The sequence below is a fragment of the Stegodyphus dumicola genome, chromosome 2, assembly GCF_044657685.1.
Source record: "Stegodyphus dumicola isolate Sdum_Otavi_A_Nest chromosome 2, ASM4465768v1".
In the NCBI taxonomy this organism is placed as follows: Eukaryota; Metazoa; Arthropoda; class Arachnida; order Araneae; family Eresidae; genus Stegodyphus; species Stegodyphus dumicola.
In genome coordinates, this window is record NC_140769.1 from 68393028 (window position 1) to 68415259 (window position 22232).

Sequence of the window (22232 nt, forward strand, 5' to 3'; positions counted from 1 at the left end):
CTGGTTTAAATGGGAGGATTTCTAGAAAAAAGAGCCCCTCTGGAAACGAAGTCCCGCCCAGCTACGGAAAAATATTGCGGCTACGCGGGATTTTTTTCAGACCTCACCGAAAATGTCTCGGTTCCGGATAGAGACAACCAATCAGACGAACGTTCTGCTTCTGAAGGATCACGTGATCCCAATTTGAGCGATAATCGATTACTGTTTGGCGTTCAAGTCTTCGTAGTAAGTGAGAATGGTAACCTAGCTACGTGTGTTTCCTGCAATTATGCGGGTTCTGAGAATTGTCCCTTTTGACGTCAAGTCCCGTGTAGCCGAAACATAATATGATTGGAATTTTAGTATGGACTTAACTGAAACGCTGAAATCTTTTTTATCCTTCTCATAACAATAGGCTGAAATCGGATAAAATCACGGCTGATAGTGTAACGCAATGTAACAGAACAAAATATTCGGAAGGACTTCACTGAGGATGTTTCGAACGTCTCAATACTATTTCATTACTGGGAATGCAGCACTGAATCGACACTGGGCAGGACCGAAAGTCTTTCTGTCCGCACGTGATCGACAAGGCAGATCAAAATCCGATTTCCAGTCTATTCCGTTATCGATACTATGCAGGTACCCTGAAAGTTAATAATTTAATCAAACTCCTCTTTTGATTATGCGCCGTTTCTAATTATAATTGTCGATTATAGTCAGTGTCAATGTCAATGTCTAGTGTCAATTATATAGATTGATATATGATTATATGATTATAGTCTAGTGTCAATGTCGATTGTAAGAAAGTGTTGATACTACGCCGTGTCGATCCAGTGCCAGTTTCGATAAACATTTCATCGATTCTATGCGTATACGTGCCATCGTGTGTATCCTATGCCTATATTATACACGGCGACACTCAAATGCCGATATCGGTAATATACTACCGTTAATACTAATAAACGTTAATACTATTATATATTATCGGTAATACTATATACTACCGTTAATACTAATATACATTTCTATGTAGGTATGTATAAATACCGCGTCGATGCTATACTTTTATCCGCAATACACCACATCAACCCTTTACCGATATCAGTACTACCGATTCAGTACTGTCAATGTCGATCCTATGCCGGTGTCAATAGTACACCGCTTTTATCCTACTCCGGCGTGAATTCTATGCAGTGTCCATTCCGAATATATAGAAAAGGAAATTTTATAATATTCGATTTCTTTATAATATTCCTTATATGATGTTTCTTCCCCTTTAAGAAATGCCTGAAGTGTAAAAACTGAAGAAAGAACATGTCGTATATCATCAATTCGCCTTTGACCAATGCTGCCACAGCGTGAGATGTAAATCTTTAATTTATCGTCCATGCAGTTTCATGTGTAGCCTGTTCTCAATGTTACCATGAAGCAAAATATAAGGTCTTTTAATCGATATCTCAGATTTACTGAATATAAAATTCCTTAAAACACTGAGCAATTTAAAAATATTAAAATGCATCTTAATAAATTAAATCTTTATTTTATATTTTAAAGATACATTTAACGAATTAATATCCAAGTATCCAAACGATAATTTTATAAATATTTGTAATGTTATTACAACTCATTCAAGGGGACGTTCCTAACGTCATAAATTACATACTTTTAGCATAATCGTTTGGTTTTATATACGAAGCTTTAATATTCTAGATAAATTTGAGTTCTTTGTAAGCTAGAATACTGAAGAACGGTGCAGCGACTTTTCGCTGAAATCTTGTAAGTAACGCATCCAAAGAAGAGTTAAATTACCCTTTATTCCAACTCAAAATAAATGAACAGATGTCCGCTCTCGGGCGTACAATAAGCCTCCACTTGGGGTTTAACTCCAAATAGAAAATATAAAATTAATCTAATACTGAATAAAATTAACCAGACGAAGCTGCGCAGAATCAGTTAACGGAGTTGATCACTAGCAGGCGCGTAGAAGTATGGCCGTAGAATAGTAAACTCAGACTAACAGCAACAACGTGCCCGAAAGGCAGAACACGCTTCCTTACTGAAGTGACTCAGACTTCAGCTTAAACATTCGTTTCTAACTCATTTGAATAATTCGTAATCCCGAAAATTAATTCTGGCAGGGAAACGTATGTGGAAATTTAGAATGTATAGGAATGGCTTGCTCCAAACTAAAAATAACTACTAGAAAATTAAAGTAAACCCTATTAAAAAGTAAAGTCAATTACACATTACCTAAATTAAAGTAATGTGATGAAATCGATTTTTTTCCTAAATACTGGTTATTGTTTAAAAAAGAAGTCTTGTAATAACTCAGGAATGTTTTAAAGATTTTAATCTATAAATTTCTTAATAAAATATTTTTATAAAATCAATATATACTTCATCTTCTATTTCTTATTTCAGTAGGAAACTTAGCGGTCTCTCGATCAGAAAAGTATCCATTAATACAATTTTTTGGATTTATTTTCATTATTAACAGAGGTAACTACTTAATTTGCCTTTAACACATTGTACCCTGAAAGTCGATAAATCAAAATCAGTAACTATGTAATTTTGAATTTAGTAAGTCTTTGAAGTTTTATTCACTTTCCATATGGTGTCTTATTCCCTTTTCTTTCATTTGAAGGGATCTTATGATAAAATCCTGCTTTTCTAAACAATTACTGATACTGTCCGATGAAACTTCCTCGTTATGTGTATCAAATAAATTTTATTACAGTATTAATACCGAGCTTACAGAAACTCCCCTGAAGAAACGTGGGAAAATTTGGATAATTTCCACTTGTATCTAATAAGGGCTCAATATGTGATTTAAAGATAAAGATTAAAATTGGCTTAAATTCATGATAAAATTTTTAAAAAAAAAATGAAAAATGAAAAAGTTGGAAATTCTTCTTCATTCGTTAAACCGGTATTAAACATTCGTTAAATCGGGATTTTTTTCCTTATTTTTGCAGTAAAAACTAAAGAATTCATCTTCTTCGTACTGCTCCTCGGTTTCATTAACTTAATTGTAATTTGATTTGTTTCGATCTTAAAGACTGCATTATTTACAAATGGTTTCAAACGACATCTCAGTAATATCCGAAACTGCGGCATAACCAACAATTTCGAATATTGCTGAGATATGTCTGATGTTACAGACATGGTATGCAGTATTCCCCAGCGAAAGAAAATAAATTTTTTAAAATTTATTACATGTGTAAATTACCTCGACTGAACCTGATTTAATAACTACATCTGATCTGTTATTTATAAGTGAGCATGGCATTTTATTTCGCATTGTGTCTTAATTTTCCCCTCTGTTGCAAGGCAGGGAACTGAAACTATCTTTATGGGTTACCATTGTCTTTCCCAAAGTAGCTGAATTATTCATTACCTGTTGGTCAGTGATCGAGAACAATTTATTGACACAGAGAAGATGAAAAATTAAGCTAATGACAAAGCAAAAGGAAGCCGTTTTCACTGGATCCAAGCACTGCATGAAATTCGATTTTCATCCATGATTCATATTAAAATAAAGTACATTATATAATTTGCATTAAAATAAGTTGAACTAAATATACGCATTAAAATATTCTTAATTTTCTTCCTACACTAATTTTTCCCACTATTTTGAATTAATAGGTTTAAAAAAATCGGTTCACTTTTGTTTACGTTTTATTTTGATCTAACACAGTTGGTAAAGCGGTATTTAAAAATTTCGATCTGAATTTAATTCTTAAAAAATCAATCTAACTCAAAAATAGTGATAGTTGAGAGCAGATCTTTACTATCAGACTAACGAGTATTTCCATCCGAATGCGACATTTTGCATGTGACGTATAGTTACAATGCTTTACTTTTTTAGCGTTAATACTTCTGTCAGTTTGAACAAACAAATGTGTTGCACGTGTGCAACCTAGCTCTCCAAGCTGAAGATCCGTATATATTAGTTCAAAATATTTGTCATAATACTTTTAAGTATACAAACATGCATCTTGAAATGAGCCCAGACAATTAAGGTAGCATGTCTGTCACCGGCAATGTATGAAACACTGGCACTCTATAGAATACTGCGCATTATATAGAATACCTGGAGTTTTTAGAGAAAGTATTTAATAGGAAACAAATATATAACCCAGGCATTCTATAGAATTACAAATGCTCTTTGTTCAAAAAATGAAAAATTCAAAATACGTAAAAAATTAGTGAGGTGATCTAGGTGCACCATAATAAAATTGTATTCACTATCTGGCTGAGACAAGAAATCAATAAGATCTAACATCTGACAACGGGAATTAAATTCAGGGAAAAAAAAAAAAAAACTTCATAACAATGTCCCTTTTAAAAGTTTTTTTTTTTTTCCTGGCAGGACTCACAAAGGTGGATGTACAGTCCAATATAATTACGTGTAGCTTTTTAGCACTTGGTTGAAAGCTCTTTCAACATTCTGTCACGACCACCGTGCCCAATAGCCAAATGAGTTTCATGAACTACGTGAAATAACTCAGTGTCCGTGACGTAATACTATATAGTATGACGCCTTCTTTAGCAGGATAAATGAGTTTATTCTGCTACCCACAAACATTACATCATAACGACGCAACAAATAACAGTTCCATGGTTTCTCTCAGAAGACAATTTGGCCTTTTCTATTTCATTTATGAACTTCTGGTTAGTAGTTTAGGTTATTCGAAACGAATTGGTGACGTATTTCATAGTTTGTCGGTTTGTCATTTGGCATTCTATAGAATGCCTAGGCATTGTGTTTTGTTGTTTTGACTTACCTCACTTGTCTGACTCTAAAATTAGAACAAGCCCACGAAATTCATCGTGGCAAAGGGTGCAAGATTGTGCCTGTCACTTGCAACAGCCTTAAGCACCATACAGGTGACAGTATGACTTTGCTCAGTTACGCCTCCAATTGTGACGGAGAGAACCTCGGGGGGACGGTTCCAAGGGTCTCCTACCCCCATTTCCCTTTCACTGGAGAGAACTTTCGGCTCGCCGCATATTTAGAGTGTACCCATGCTGCATAAACACTATGCATTTACAAACATCCATGCCTTCTCAGGGATTCGAGCCCGAGCCCTTCGGTACTATAATCAGCGTTGCTAACCACTACTCCGGTTGGGTCTCAGGCAACGTGCGAAAGTTTCACTCATTTCATACATTACCCGCCAGTTTTCGGCATTCTATAAAATGCCTAGGTCTTCTATAGAATGCCGGATTTCATACTTTGTCGGTAACATATATGTTGGAAGAAAATGAATAAGGGCATAAAAGGAGATGGCATTTCAGAAATACAATCAAGAAAATATCATTTACTCACAGCCTTTTTTTTTTTAAATTTAGGATTTTGAGGCCAGACCCTTGGCCGTTTGGAGGGTTGGTATTTGTGACGACAGATTGCTTGCGAGGAATTACCCCGTTTTCATTACTTTCCTATAATGTAGAAGTAATATGTAAAACGGAAGTTAGTAATAGATGCATGGTGTGTATACAGGAAACTTGAGGAGAAGGTAAGGATGAATTTTTTGGAGATGCTGGAATTTGATGTCAGAAAGAGCATAATTCGTTAAGGATGACATAAATACGTGTTTGCTGCCATATCTATTTATTATTCTGTTGATATCCTTTTCTTTTTATGAAGAAAAATATGATTCTTTTATAAGGATTATAGTAGTTACTAGTAATGGTTTACGAATTTGAAAATCTTTTGTTACTGGGCATTTGAAGAAATCGTGTGGACCATCTTGTAGATGCAGGTGTGGGTTTACAAAACTTTCCGAGTAGCAGCAGACAAGTAATAGCGCATGGAATAGTCTAAACGAATCCAGTTTATTTGTGCACTGGGTAATTGTCCGCTGGGATTATATTTTGTTTGGCATTTTATTATATACCTTACTTATTTATATCTTACATACAATACTGCCCTTGATGTTTGTTACAGATTTATGGTGAGATAACCTCTTGGCCATGGTAGGTATAGTAATGTCGTGATTCAAAGTTGCTATGTCTTGTATAACTCGTTCTGAATTTTTTTTTCCTGATGCTTGTCTATTTTCCTCGTATTTTTTGCGCTCTTGGACTCCTGAGATAGCAATTCGCTGTTGTTTGTTGCTACTTAATATTTATTGAATTCTATTCATTTTCGAACAGCTGTTGTCTGTGTTTGTAGTAGCATGCAATTCTGATTGACAATTATATTGAAAATGTATGTTGTTGGTTTTTCTTTCGTATTCCTATACCGCCTATATACGATCTAGTGCCACTCACTCGTCGTATGGTCATTACGTATTTCAATAATCTTGTTGCCCTTTCTAAGGATATTTTACCTTTTATTTTAGAACCCTCTTTAAAGGTTAAATGAAATTATGGTGGTTGATTTTGTGACTGATCCTCTTGAGTAGAAGTTTTTTACCTTACTAATTTTGAAGGAGGCCTCCATCCCAAAAGGGTGGTTTAAGAGTCTCACGCTACTGTTCCTTGTCTCGAGAGAACTTTTGGCTGGACAATATTTTAAGTGCCTCCATGCCACAAAGACACTGTATACATACAAACATCGATGACTTCTTCCGAATTCGAATAAAAGCTTAAACTATGGCAGCTGGTTCCCCTATCACCATGCCAAAGGGATGACGATATGATGATGGAGTTGTTACCATCTTAAGAATATTTTTTAGAGTTATATTTATGATAAAAATTTCCTTCATAATTAAGTTCTGAAAGTAGTTTTTCGTTTCAAATTTTGTTTTGTGATCTAAAATACATCCCCCCCCCCAACAAACTGCACTAGCAAAGTAAATTCATCAATAGATGCTAATTTTCTTTGTTTTATTCTACAAAACCAACAATGTTTCCTTCTTGATAATCAGAACTTTACTACAATCTGCTGGGTTAAGTGAGCGAAGAAAAAGAAACTTAAATTGATCTTGATTTGAAGCAGTCGCAAAAATGATATACCTGGTGTTTAAAATGATTAAGATAGTTACGAAGATATATTTAGGAAAATATTTTCCGAAATTATATCATTCATAATGCAGAAACGATCAAATTCTAATTACAATTAGTCTCTAAATTATGCGGGTAAACTGCGTGATAAGCTTGACAACTTATGATCTGCTGATGACCAGAAACCTTAATGATAAATAAACAGTAGATAAATTTATAGAACAGGCATTATATGCTGTATCTTTATATCAGAGAAAAAGGAAAATCAAATACCGAAAGAAAAAATTAAAAGAAATAGATTTGTTATACTGCACTTTATTCATCTACATCATATACTTAAACCGCTTATTTACAAAAATAATTAATTGTCAGCATCTGCATTAAAACTGTCGCATGAGTTACAAAATAATGTAGACATTACACTTATTATAAACACTAGTTATTAGAATGAAAAGGTTTTAAAATACAGTACATATATCCAGCAAATCAATTTTTCCTTCAAGTGATATTCTTTTCTCTGTTTTGTGCGAACCATGCCTGCACAGCTAGACTTACTACGAATATGATTAATTGTATTTTTTTATGTTTCGTCTAGCACACTAAATATGAAGGAAACTATCTCGAACTGCCCACTGGCAAAGAAAACCATACTTTACTAGTTTTCTGAACTGACGATTTCTTCAAGCAATTTAAGCATGTAACACGAATACTTGAGCTCATCCCATTTTATGTGCAGACCTCATAATTTGGCTACTCTTTTTTTTTCTTAATCACCAAAAATTTCTAAAAGCGCTTTTTGGATTTTATTTAGTAAAAATTGTATTACAAACGCGACTTCGCCTGTAATAAGCACACGTACAAGATACGTTCTTATTTATGAACAACTGTCTAATGAGATGGCAGTGGGTCCCCATGATTTCGGCCATCTGATGAATGCTTTACAAGCAGGTATCTGGCCAATGGATTTAGAAAAAAAATCGAATTGTCATATCATAAAGTAGCTAATGAGCATATAAAAAAGTTGAGTAGAAAAATATTCAACTCCATGCCGACAGCAAGATTATTTTTATTGTTTACTATTTATATAATTAAAACTCATTTTAAATTTGTGTATAAGCAAGAGGGAAGTTATGTTTCTACAGCATTTTCTATTTTTAATACGTTACCGTTATATAAATTTGTATTTAACTCTACCTACTTAGCTCTGTTTCTCATTCGCAAAGTGGCACTTTTAAAAATAATTAAAAAAACGCGCAAATAAATGAACTGTAATCATAAAAGGTTGATATGATAAGGTAATGGTATCTTCAGTTGAAGTTTCTGAAGTGACTACTTATTGCTAATTATATATTTAGGGATAAGGATAAAAATCATAATGGTCTTTCGTCATTAGGAACAGGCAGAACAGATCATAAAGGTATTAATACTCCCCATGTTTACAAGGTTAAGTTATTTTTATTTAGATATTTTCTATATGAGATACCAGTAATCACCAACATCTGTGTACGCTTGAAGGAAGAATAACATAAAAAGCATTTATTAGTGATTGATATCCTGTTAGCTTCATCGGCTTATACTGATTACCAGCAAAATTTCTACAACTTAAAGGCCAAATGTTTTTTATATGTAGGCATGTGGTTAATAATCAGTGTCGTGTACAATTAGTTAGCTCTTCAGCCTATTTCTCTAAAAAGCTAATATGATGAATTAATTCTTGTCAGACTAACCTATTTATATTTTATTTAGTGAGAGGGTTTTCTATTACAGTACGAAATCGTGCTGAATATTAATACATAAATTTGACTTTTCACAGTACATATAGTAAGATATCTAAGTGCTTATCTATAGCAGCAATCGTTCAGTAATTCAGTTTGTTAAGATAGGAAGATCTCTTTGAGGTAAAGAATAATTGAAAATTTTGTCATGCTGTACCGAGCAGTCGAATTCGGGATTTTTAAATTGCTGGATCGACGTGCTGACCATTACGCAACATAAGAGAAATGCTTTCAGATTTTTACAAACTAATAACTATTTGTCATTTCTGATATACTGTAACATAAGGTTAAAAAATTCCTGTATAAAAAAAATAAATGAAAATTCTTAATCATGCGATTATGGCAGTTGTTGTAAACTGATTAACGGTAGAACTTCTAATCTAGATTTCAGTATATATAATTTTAAAATTATACGCAACGCAGACTTTTAAAAACTTTTCTAAATAAAACTGAGCAACCTAAAATTGCTCTATCAGCTACCAAATCAATTTAACTGATGTTAGATAAGATGTGATGCGACAAAATAAGCGAGAACAATCCCTGAACTGGGGTAATTGCTTTTCAAATCTGACAGGAGAAAATAAATTTCTTGACCGTTCTTCTTTCCGTGCTACATTTGTGCAATGCCAAAACAGTGAAAAAATATTTTGTTTCAAACTTTATTAATTCTGTTTGTTTCAAACTAGTTGAAATATTTTAATACATATGCCGCTCCATATAATTCAGACGCACAAAGAATATCCGAACGCGCATCGTTTGTCATTCCAGCGTGTCAGGAGTATTGATTACCTTTAATATCATCAGAATACTCTGCTTTTAGTAAACTCAGGGGTTGAAAATAACTTCTCTTAGATTAAGAAATTGATGTAACTTGATCACATCAGGAGATTAAATAGCATAAACGTCAAACTATGTAGTTAACATTTTGTATCTTTATTATAATTAATAAAAATTATCTAATGCTTTATATATTATGCGCTTCAGCTTTGAAATGTTATGTGTAATTACCACTGGCTGCTTAGATAACCTTATTCGATTTCATTACGTTTAGCTTAAAATTTTGCTATAAACAATAAAAAATTAACAGCTTTAAGCTATTGACGAATAATTTGAACTTAAATATAGCAATAATTTTATTGAGAGAAGATAATCTAGAATTCACGGCATGATCGTAAGACTGAATTGTTAAATTTCACGCAGTTTTTGAAATCCAGAATTCACGCTAACAAGCTTAACTTTTAAGGATATGTGCTTTGTTTCTTGAACTGTCTACGTTTTAAAGGTATTTATTTCCGACAAATTTACCAGATGCCAAGCAGTTGTGTAAATAATTATAATATAAGTATACAAGGTCCATCAGGAAAATGTATACATACTTTAACAGCTGGTACGTATCTGTGCACTGATTTTGAAGTTGAATTATCTGCGCAATGTGCAGTATGGTTTAACGCATGCCAATTTGCTTAACACATGCCAATACTTTTATGACTGCAATATGTAATGTATGACGCATCAAAGGGATCAAAAAGGCCTTGGAGACTCTGAAGGATGTCGTGTAGTTCAGGAAATCAGTTATATTGAAGGTCTTTTGTCGTAAAATTACAGTGGCATGTGCAACCAATAGTCTTCGGGAGCATATTGACCAACGTTGTCGAAGCAACGCTCATCGTTCTGCTATGTGCCTGGCCATTAACACTCTGACATTTAGAGCACAGGTACAGGTGAAGGAAAATTATATTAAATTTAACCTAACGTATTATTATAATTAAGTTCATTATCAGTATTAACCTGTGATTAAGTTCTGTATAAATGCATAGTAAAGAGTTTTCTTTCGTTAAAGTGAGTATATATATTCCTGATGCACTCTGTATAAGCGTTACATTGCCGAATTTAAAACTTTTGCACTCGAGGTCTCGGGCGAATCAGCAACTCAAGACGATTTTCCGGTGAATTTTTTACAGCTCATTCAAAATGATTTCGCAGAAATATAATGGTTCTTTTACGCCTGAAGAAACTTGTAGCCTGTGGTACTATCGCTGGATACAAACGTTGTTCTTTGCAGCATTTCTTCGAATTCTGTATAAGCTATCCATTCTGAATTCTCTGTCTCTTCTGCTGAATCATTGCCGCTTTCATGTTCACTGTCAATTACTTTGAGTATTCGCTTTCTTACACCTCTCACTTCATCGTTATCTTTAACTTTACTTCCTCCTCTTCGCCGTCAAGTAATCTATGTACGACGTAATTTCTTTCTTCATAAACTAAAAATCGAACTCATCTTCATTTGAATTGCTCCCTTCCATTCTTACTGGGATCCGTAACTTTGAAACTAATGTTCCTATTGCCACGACTATCGAGTTTAAAAACGCAAGTATAACAATAAATCTAAGAAACATATCTAAGATTAAAATCCGGCAGTTGTTTTACACTCATGTATTGTTGAATACACTCATAAAGCGATACTAGCCAACTCTAAATAAACTTCTTTTCCCCTCGAATTTTAGCGTCAAACCGGGAGGTAATCATGAGTCACCTCTCGAGTTACAGCATCAAATCAAGCGGTGACCGGGAATCACCTCTCGAGGATGAAGGGTTAATCGATGTTTTTAATGACTTACTTCAATTTTATCAATATTATTAATTTTATATTTCCATTTAAATGGAAGGCCTTTTTATAACATTTTATTGTACGTATACAGGTTTCCTTTTAACTTTAGAGTCGGTTATCCTGTAACATGTTTGTTTTTACATTATGAAATGATAGTGGAGTCTTACGAACTTATTTAGGCTGTTATTTAAAATTGTATTTATCCACGAGGTTTGTCAAACGTTAAATTTTCATAAAAGATAACTCTGACTATCTCGCATGCTGCCTGGCAATTAGCCACTTTTCCGATTACTGGCATTTGCATGGCAAAATATTTTAAATCTAGCTTCATATTGTAACTGAAGGAGCTTAATAAACACAGCGATTTAAAAATAGTAAATGTACTTCTTAGTAATTTATATCTTTATTTTTATTTTTTATTTTTATTTATTTAGTAATATATCTGATTGATATAATTAATAATGCATTTGATGTAATTTGTAATATATCCAACTGATAGTTTTAGGAAAATTAGCAGAATTATTATAATTAATAAAAAATGCTTCTAACATCATATATCATAACCTGTTAAGTAATAATCGTATATGTATAGTCTAACATTTATTTTTTAATTACTTCATAGCTACTTTCCATTTCCTTTTATATATACTGGTGGACAAAATTAAGAGATGGAGCACTTTTTCCCAAATATTTCGAGAAATACTGGATAGAAATTAATGAAATTAGGTATGGATATAGTTTATTTCATGACAATAATGCAAACAAAACAACAACGAAAATGCCGTTCTTTAGCATGAGTTATTACCAAGATTCCAATGTGGTTCAAAAAATTTGATTTTGAAAAATGGCAATGAAAATGTGCCTAGTATGGTGTGTGGTTGCCTCTGACAGATAGACAGTATACACAAAGAGTAGCCATGCTGTTAATTAGAGTTCAGGTGTCCCCGTGGAAGCTGCACCCACTCCTCCACTAGAGAATTTATAACTCCTGAATGGTTTGGCGTATTGCAATAGTCCTCCCAAGAGTATCCCAAGCCTGCTCAATAAGATTAAGGTCAGGAGAATAGACTGGTCCATCCACTCGGTGAATATCTAGCTTTTCAGATAGTCATCAACCTGGTGGAACCTATGTGTTCGTGCATTGCAGTCCATGAAAAAGAACTCAAGGCCAACAGCACTTCTGAAAAATCGCACATGAGGTTTTAGGATTTCTTGCTTGTACCTCTGGGCATTTACGGAACCAGTGTCAAACACAAAGAGAGGTGTGCGGGTATCTTGCATGATCCCTGCCCAGATCACCACTCCTCCACCCCCATATTAGTCCCTTTCCATGATGTTGCTGGAATGATATCGGGTCCCAGGTTCCCTCCATATCAATAATCGGTGAAAATCAGGCTGTAGACTGAATCTGGACTCATCCGTGAAAAGAACATTAGCCCATTGAAGCTGTGTCCAATGTTAGTGTTGTATGCACTATTGTAAATCCTCGCTTCTGGCATATATTCCTGTCTCATGGAGCCTTCTGGCCACAGTCCTCCTTGAAACTGGTGTTCCTGGGGCAGTAGCGAGGTCACGAGACAGTTGTTTGTCTGCAGACGTACAGTGACGCTTGGCTGAAAAATACCAAATACCAGTCGTCATAGGTCGTTGTGGCTCTCCGACGACGTCGTCCTGGTCTTCTGGATACTGTTCCGCTGTTTCCAAACTGATTGCACAAATTAGAGAGGACTGCCTCAAGCCTACTCACGATTCTCCATATCATACCTTCATCTAAACGATGCTGCTTATTCATTTCACTCCAAAACAGGAAAAAAAATTATTCAAAAAAATAATAAAAGTCACTTTTATGTTGCAGAGCGTAATGAGCTGAGTAGCTGGACTGGGACATTTGTACCTCTCGCTGGCACAGCAACGGCAACAAGAATACGTAAACTCATCTCAGCAACACCAGCTCCACGAGACTTTATATGGAAACCAACTATCCAGATTTCGTGTGGTATTTTAGAATAAATATGGGAAAATGTTTTCCAGATCTTAATTTTGTCCACCAGTATATTTGTCAGTTTTTCCATACTTATTGGTTAACAACAAATCAAATAATATTCTTTCGTTAGAAAAATCTGTAGCCTTGTTTTTCACTTTTAAAATCATATTGCACAGTTTTTTTAGAGCAGAAAGCGTAAAAAAGTACCTTCACTAGGATTCGCACTTCAGATCTTCCACTTACTAAGCGGACTTGCTAGCCATTGACACTACGACAGCACACGCGGAGGAATACCATAATTTGTCACATTCTCTCCGATTCAAAGGTTGTCTAGGTAGAACTCGAGATTCATTCGAACAAGTCCAGGCAATGATGAGTTATCGTTCCACACTTTAAACGTCACTGAAAAGGATTTAAGATATTTTTTAATTAGAATACATGAAGATTCAACTATACCTTATCGGAACTTGAATTACCAATTTCCACTTGCTGTCTCAATATATTATACCGCACTACGTGGGCACGCATGTTAAAGTTCAATAATTCCTTACAGTGTTATGCGATTTTTCGAGTTTGCCATTCGCTGTCTTTAACTTACCACGCTAATCATCCTAATAGTGTATTGCTGATCTTCTTAAAAGCGCGTTTTATTAGATCAAGTAAGCTATATTTTTATCTGTTTCTTAAAATTATACATTATTTGAATAATAAAACACTTTTTGCAATATATTATGCTCTCAAAGCACAGAAAATGTTTGATTAAATTTCCAGAATTTTCTCTAACAATCTTTCCTTATATTTTTATTACTGTTTTCCATTCGGTCCTTTACTTTTCGGAACGAAAAGCGAAATTTTGGATAATCTATATGGCATGTGATCTGCCATTTAATTTTCAAAGTACAACAATGCCTTAATCATCAGTGTAACCAACCTACTGTGGTATTTAAAAACAAAATGCAAAATGCTCTTTTGAATAACATCTTATGAGTTTATAATCGTTTGTTTAAATAATAGGAAAACTTTAAAACAAAAGACTTTTAATACTTGCCCTGTATTGTATGTTAAAAATAAAGAGTTGTTGCGTCATTAGTTTATATTGAATTAAGAACAGGAAAACTACGCAATGCCCCCGCCGAGATTCGAACTCCAGACCTCCCGATTGCACGTCGGACGTGTTATCCAGTTACATCGTGAAGCCTTGTGGAAACCAGGAAGAAAATATCCTACATACTTTAAAGGGCGACTGGGGATGATGGGGCCTAGTCGTCAAATTCGGGTAGTAAGGAATCATTTTCCACAATCTTACTGTTCGGAAGACTTTTGTAGTCATTATGTTATATCTGCTATCCAGTTACACCAAGAAGACACGCAGGAAGGAAGAAAATACCCCATAAGGCAAAATTTAGTTAATTAAAGTTAAAATTAGTTAAAATTTTGCAACAATACACATATTGCAGTCGTCCTGTTTCTTTCTTTTTCTTCGTATAACTTAAAAAGTTCTTTAGAAACACAGTGTATAGTATCTTACTCTCTTTGAACCTGGCGACTACTAAGAAACCTGGCGACTACTCGCACAGGTGTGAAATAATACCAGCACAGAAGAAGAGTGAAATAACCCTTTATTATTCTCAACTATGAACAGAAGGGTATGTAATTCGTGCTTTACAATAACACCGACATTTTGCCGTGGAACTTAATAATCATTACACAATAAATTCATAGTGCTGGACTAGTACCTTAAGGCTAACTAGGTTGACTCACAACCTATTTGGCATAACAATTATTTAAATGGCCGGAAAGGTGCATCTGTAAGGTCTGAATAGTAATGTGCGCTGCCTAGGGAAAACACATTCTTAATAAACTCCAAGATTCACCCGTTTAAATACTCCCTTCACTTAACTTTAAATTAACATCCTAGCGAGGAAATGAGAGAGCACGTTGAGGAGTTCAGGAAAGATAACAAAAATTTGAATAATTGGTTTATTGAATTAAGGGAAGCCCTACAAATGAAACGTCACAAAATTGAATGCTCACAGAACTACTAGTTTCGTCCATTAAACAGAGGATTCTCTTATTCGGAAGTATTGAGAATTTTAAATTTGAAAAATATTACTTGAATTTACAAATTGTTAGTATTGCTATTTTATATAGATAAAGAAGTATTTCTAATAACCGAGTAATACTATATACAGCACTACCCGATTATTAGAAATCCTGTTTACTACAAGGAATAAAAATTAATAATCATAACATATTTTTAAGGAGCAATAAATAAATTTCATCTTTAGATGGGCATATTCTTATTTAAATGTTTCGGCAAGTAGTATTATGTAATATTGTTAATCTAAAAATAGTTTCTGAAATTCATGATGTATTTATTCTGAAATTCGTAATAAATTCAAATAATAGTAATTCAAACTATTACTTTTATAGAATAAAAATAAATTATGTTTAAAGGCTATTTCAATTTATTTAAAATAATCAGATTAACGAATTTGTATTTTCTTCTTCCTCGTATAAAGAAGTTAATCTGAATTGAAATTTTAACTTTGAAATTATTATTAATCCTTCACTATCTCTTAAATTAAAAGACAAAAATTATTTGAGACCTTCAATATGTTTGAATGCTTCATTAAAGGTAATTAGTATTTTATCTTTTTATCTTCCTATTATTATTTTTTTACTTTTCAGAGTTTTTTTTTTTTTTTTTTTTTTTTTTAAACTGGTTCGTGGGAAATAAATTTATATCACGATGCATAACATTTATATCATTACTATTATTTCGGCTAAATCTGTTTTCTTCATTTGCGCCAATAAATCTGGATTTGAACTAAATGTAACTAGTATTATTTGGCTTTTCCGGCATTCATTCAAAATGCTGCATTCTTCATTGATTTGGATGAACAAGTTTTTATATGAAGAGTCGAAAATGTTTAAATGTTTCTTATCTTCATTTTTTTTTAAATTTAGATATACATGGTATTTTTGCCTCTTCTTTTGTTTAAAAGAGTGCTATGAATTAGAAGCATTAGAAGAAGAAGATTATTCCTTAGCTAGAGCGTACTTACAGTAAATTCTATATTTGTTTGAAAAGAATGGTACAGGCGTTTTTCATTCTCAAATTAAACAAATTAATCAGCACTCCTTCTTTAAGAATTTTAACTTTAAAAAACGAAATTTCTTTTAATCAAGTATGGATTTTGTTAAATTTATATATGCTCTCAGTCCTAATACTATCTATTACTATCTATACTCTAATACTATCTATTACGTTCTTTCTGTATTTTGTTGCTTTGGGTTTTATAACATTTAAAATTCAGAAAAGAAAAACAGAAGCAAACATTAGAAGTTAACTAACTTAAATTAAATTCGAAATTGATAAATTAAATGAATGTTTCTTAAAAAAAAAGACAGAAGGAAATATTACTTTAGTTTGCCACTGCTGTGTCTGTTGATTTGTTTACCTTCGAAGTTGCTTAATAAGTGATATAGTTGTTCGATAAGTGACACAGTTGTTCAATAAGTAATACCATTTACACGTCTTTTACATTTATGTGTCGTTTCAGCTTGGTCCAGAGTCGATCCTATTTATTATAATAGTAAACTATTTCGTTTATACGTTGCTATTTGCTTGAATTACTGAATTGGTTTTTTATTTCGTAGTCCTATCGTTTAAGTCTTTTTCCCAGAAATGAGGATAAGAGAAGGAAACAAAGGCATGAGACATCACAGTTTGGTATCGGAATTGAAAACCAGCTCATGAGTAGAGGAAATACTTTGTAAGGAAAATAGTTACGGTTTTTATTCTGAACACGACGCTGTGTTATGTAAACTAGAGCAAAATTAACTGGTTTAAAATATCCCAAAAGCGAAAGGCACTCTCGTTAAAAGATAAAATTAAAATCTTAAAATAATTTGATGAGAATAGTGGTTTGACGAAAGCTGAGTTAGCAAAGAAACTGGATATTCCTGTGACAACACTAAAAACTGTGGTTTATAATAGAAAAAAATTGAAAAAAGACCAGAAACTTATGGATAGCCCGCTTTAAAGAAATTACATGGCCCAAATGGAAACTTTCCTAAGGTCGAAGCCATTTTTCTAAAGTCTCTTATTTAGTGTCGTACATCCAATATTCCAGTGAATGGCCCCATGTTAATCGAGAAGTCAAAAGAAATAGCATTTTGATTGAATGTGAAGGAAGCTTGCTTTTCAACTGGATGGTTGCATATATTAAAACTGCGGCATGTCATATCATAAATGAAGAATAATAAGTGTTCCTGTTGAGTCCGTTGAAGAATGGTTGAAGAATGTATCCAACAAAATGAATGGATGGGAATTAAAAGACATTTTTAATGTTCATGAAATGCTGTTTTCTTTAAACTTTTGCCTACAACAATCGTAGCTTTCAAAGGTGACTAACGTCACCGAGCTAAGCAGGTTAAAGAATGCCTTATTGTTTCACTTTGTGCATATGCTGATGGTACGGAAAAAAATAACTCCTTTATTTATAGAAAAGTCACAAAAACCACGGTGCTTCAAACATGTTAAAATAACATGTTAACACATGTAAGCTAAATACAAGGTTGTTATTGCGATTTTAATGTTAAAATACTTCTGTTAGAACATAAAGCAAATAAGAAAGCTTATTATGTATGATATATTAGTATGGATGACTACGAACATTTTCACAGAATGGCTGAAGAAAACAGACAAAAATATGAAGAGGCAAACCACAAAATTTTACTGTCTAATGGATCAGTGCAAGGTCCATCCTCGAACGACAGATTTCTTGCAAAAAATGTGAAAGTTGTTTCCTTCCCGGAAAATTGCATTAGTGTAGTGTACCTTTAGATCTGGATATATCATTAAAAGAATTAAGGCCCATCAGCGGCCGAGCGGTAAAGTCGCTTAACACTGGTAGTTCGGTCTGAGGTTCGAATCCCGCGAACCGGCTGGCTGTATGGGCGTTTTCGTGGTTTTTCCCATGTGTAACGTGTATACGAGGCAGTTTTCCTTAGAAAGTCCTCCACGAAGGGATCCCTCCCCTTAGGCAGATAGCCCTAGTGTGCTTTGCCATAATTAAATAAACCAAACCAACCGTTTTAGAATTTGAAAAAGAATTTGAAAGTTAGAATTTGAAAATGTTCTACAGGAAAAGGTTGATTCTAATAGCCCTTCAAAATATAACTATAGGTAAATACACAAAACATTTAAGTATTCTTGAGGCAATTAATATGATTTTCCTTGCGTGGATTCAAATAAAATCACAAACAATTAAAAATTTCTTCAATAATATGGGATTTTCTAACCCAGAATCAAGTGAAAGTGTGGACAATGAAAATGGTAATAAAACTATGTATTATCTACGAATAAGATTGGAAACTACTGGGATTAGAGATTACAGAAATACGTAAACGGTGAGGCCAATATAATGACGTCAGACACCGTTAACGTTAAAGAACTGATTGAAAACATTTCACCAGATGGTCATTTAAATTATAGGGACGAAGAAGAAAATGAAGAAATAATCCTATCTTCTTTTCAAATTGGTATTGCTGCACTGACACCCTCGGAAATTTCGTTGTGTGTAAATTAAATAATACAAGGGAGAAAACATTTCAAAAACTGAATTCGATTCACAGCGCTTTGCCTAGTTCAGATACGTCAGACGACAATTAAATATTTTTCTTTAAAAAAAGTTAAAAGTTTGTTTTAAAATGTTGTTTAAAAAGCAGTGTTACTTTTTCAAGCCGGTTATTCAAATAACGGTATGACATTTTATTGAAATTTTATGTTAACTACGTACAGACATTTGCATTCTTATTGTTTTAAAAATATCAAATTTGTACTGACTTCATCTTTAAAATATTAATTATAAAAATGTTTAATTCTTTAAAATGTTAGTATTAATTAAATACTTATTTAAAATATTAATTTTAAAAATATTATTTGAACATGTTTAACATTTTTAACAAACTGAAAGTGCGATAATAAAATTGTGTAATATCTGTAGTAGGTTAGTAGTATCAAAATTATGCAGCTAATATATATATATATATATATATACATTCCATATCGTAAATTAAAATTTCATTTATACGTCTTTCTCGTTTACAGGTCATTGAAAGACGTATAAACAATGCTCCACTGTGTGTTTTATTCAAGAAACGATTTTTTGACTTTTAATAGCATACTGGAAACTGACTTGGCTTATTTTGATTAGTTTCGGGACATGAAAATTTTCTCATGAGTCACATTTCCTTCGACAGTTTTGTAATTGGCTGTCTAATGGCATTTAGAAGAAGTTAAACCCCTCGATGGAAATTTCAGTGCGTGATTTGAATTGAATAACAGCCAAATTGGCTTAATTAGGTAAACAACTAATTAAGTGATGCAAAATAGTTTAGGAATAGTTCACCCCATCATTAATGCAATATTTAATATATCAAGTTAAAGCATAAGGGTCGATATCGTTTCTGACAGCACCTATGCTTGAGAATACAGTTATCTCACGCGTTTACATGGCATAATATAAAATGTGATAACAAGAATTTAAAAACTCAGATATCTAGTGCTAATTATTAGAAGAAAACGATTTTTCTCGCGAATACCTACCTAGCACGTGGCGTTAGGAACATCTTTCATTAATCACAATAAGGCTGAAATTTTTCATAATTATCAATTGAATTATTGTAAATTTAATATATTTGGAATTTTATCAATCAAGTTGTAGAGGCTTAAGGATATTTTTTGGAAATGAAAAATGTGCACTGCCATCGCCGGGATTTGAACCACGGACCTCTCGAATACGCGACGAGCGTGCTGACCACTGCACCACGAAGGCGAGAGAAATACTTGATATACTCCCCCTTTTAAAGGGAGGCTGAGGTTTAGGGGACCCAGTCGACAAATCCTGGTGGTGAAGAATCATCATTCACCACCTTCTAGTTCCAGCGCCACTGTAGAGACATTGGGATTTTTTTTTTTTTTTTTTTTTTTTTTTTAAAGCACGAGACATGAAAAATGAGCAATGGCGCGCCGGGACTCGAACCACGGACTTCTCGAGTACGCTTCGAACGAGCTGAAGTTATGAATAATATATGAAGTCAATATATGAATACGTCAAACTGAAGGCTCCACGAAGGCATGCTAAGAAGGCAGGAGAAATACTTTATAAAGTGCGTAGTACTTTAGTGGTTTAAATCTTTTTTCTGTTTGCTTAAAAATAAGAAAAAAGATTTAAACTACTAGAGAATTCCTCTATCGCTTTCGAATCTCCCAATGCAATCCGTATTTGTAGCTTTAAATGAATGAGTTTATGTGATCCAGTTTAGAATGACACTTTATAAATTGTTTTCTTGCTAGGCCACGTAGGAAATGAATGCAAACATCTTACGATTCGTGCCATTACAAAGTTTACCAAATTGCATGAATAGTAAAGATATGGTAGAGTAACGTAATATACACTGGTGTGCAAAAATTAAGGACGAAGTCGAAAAATTAGCATATCAGCTGAACGAAGAGGCAGAGCGGACAGAAAGACCAATCAGGAGATTAAGTAAGGTGATGTACGGTAGCACATGCGCAGATATGCAGGTAGACGTAATGGGGAAGTGTCTGAGTAGTATAAAGCATGTTGTCGGTGTAAGATCAGTATTTCTGGCAAAGAGATTGCACGCCGTATAGCAGTTAAAATCACACCGAGTTGCTGCCTCAGCGAGAAATGGCGAATAATCAATCTGTTAGACGACATCTGGATGCTTTTACCCGAGGTCGAATCATTGGGAAGTTGGAGGAAGGCCGCAGTGTGACAAGTGTGGCTGCAGAGTTCGGAATTGCTCACAGCAGCGTTTCACGACTTTGGAGACAATTTCAAACTACAGGAACAGCTATCCGGGGGTTTAGTAGCGGTCGTCCACGAGGAACCACACCCGCAGATGACCGGTATATTGCCTCACAGGCCAGAAGAAACAGGCGGCAGACAGCGGGAGAAATCGCTAGACACACGACACAGGCGACTGGACGACCGATATCGCCTTTTACCGTGGCCAGAAGACTGCACGGTGGTGGTCTGTTTGCACGACGCCCTGTACGGTGTGTACCTCTAACGCCTGCCCATCGGAGAAGGCGTTCTCTGTGGTGCCGGGAACACCGGAATTGGAGAGACAATGAATGGGGACGAGTACACTTTACAGATGAGAGCAGATTCAGTCTGAGTAGCGATTCTCATCGCATACTCATCTGGAGAGAGCGGGGAAGCCGCAATCCTCCCTCGAACATCATTGAAAGGGACAGGTATGGAGGTGGCGGTGTTCTCGTTTGGGGAGGCATCATGCTTGCTAGTCGTACAGACCTTCACATCTTCGACGCAGGTTCAGTCAACGGGACCCGTTATTGTAACGAGATTCTTCTTCCATATGTGCGTCTTTTTGAAGGCGCTATGTTTCCGCAGTTCCTTTTGATGGACGACAATGCACCATGTCATCGCACAGTAGCTGCCGAACAGCTCTTAGAGAGTGAGGATATTGAACGTATGGATTGGCCGGCACGATCTCAGGATCTCAATCCCATCGAGCATGTATGGGATTTTCTAGGCAGACGCTTGGCAGATCGTACCTTACCACCAGTAACGATTCCAGAGCTTCGATTGGCGCTGCAAGACGAATGGGCAGCAATGCCTCAACAACTCATTGACACCCTCATTCTCAGCATGGGCAGACGCTGTGAAACCTGCCTAGCAGTCAGGGGAGATCATATCCCCTATTAAAGACCGGATGTTTCTTGCTGGACACCCATCACAGGGATGTTTCGGCCTTCAGTCGCATTGCGCTCCATGCTACGTTTTCAATAAAGCTTCTTTTTATCCCTCTGATTTCTCTTTTAGTAAGTGTTGCTTACATTACTCATGTCCTTACGTATTGGGGATCT

The 22232-nt window shown here is 34.5% G+C and overlaps 1 long non-coding RNA gene across 2 annotated transcripts in view; it reads right to left on the minus strand.

Moving 5' to 3' along the window:
- LOC146998466 (uncharacterized) overlaps positions 1-22232 on the minus strand; it is a 56066-nt gene that overhangs the window by 28591 nt on the left and 5243 nt on the right. The window contains exon 2 of one of the 2 annotated variants that reach the window (XR_015039443.1): positions 13511-13705. The exons of the other annotated variant lie outside the window; for it this stretch is intronic. This is a non-coding gene — a long non-coding RNA (uncharacterized LOC146998466). The remainder of the gene's footprint in view (positions 1-13510; positions 13706-22232) is intronic. 2 annotated transcript variants of the gene reach the window in all.